Below are 830 nucleotides of genomic sequence, written 5' to 3'. Positions count from 1 at the left end.
GACAATGACGATGACGATAAAGATGACGATGATGATGACGATGAAGATGATCATGATGATGATCATGTCGATAATGATGATGTTGATGATGACGATGACGATAAAGATGACAATGACGATGACGATGACGATGACGATGACGATGAGAATGACGATGACGGTGAGGATGATGATCATGATCATGATCATGACGATGATAATGACGATGATGTTGATGATGACGATGACAATAAAGATGACGATGACGATGACAATGACGACGATGATGACGATAATGATGATGACGATAACCATGACCATGACCATGACGATGATCATGACCATGACCATGAAGATGACCATGACCATGACCATGACCATGACCATGACCATGACCATGACCATGACCATGACCATGACCATGACCATGACCATGACCATGACCATGACCATGACCATCACGATCACGACCACGACCATGACCACGACGATCATGACGATGACGACGACGATGACGATTACGATTGTGATGACGATGACGGTGAGGATGACGATGACGGTGAGGATGACGATGACGATGACGACGACGATGACGATGATGATGATGATGACGATCATGATGACGATGACGATGGCGATGGCGATGGCGATGGCGATGGCGATGGCGATGGCGAGGGCGAGGGCGATGGCGATGGCGATGGCGATGGCGATGGCGATGGCGACGGCGATGGCGATGGCGATGGCGATGGCGATGGCGAGGGCGATGGCGATGGCGATGGCGATGGCGATGGCGATGGCGATGGCGACGGCGACGGCAATGGCGACGGCGACGACGATGACGGTGAAGATGA

The sequence above is a fragment of the Lineus longissimus genome, chromosome 6 (assembly GCF_910592395.1).
Source record: "Lineus longissimus chromosome 6, tnLinLong1.2, whole genome shotgun sequence".
Lineage (NCBI taxonomy): Eukaryota > Metazoa > Nemertea > Pilidiophora > Heteronemertea > Lineidae > Lineus > Lineus longissimus.
Note: the sequence above shows the minus strand (reverse complement) of the source record.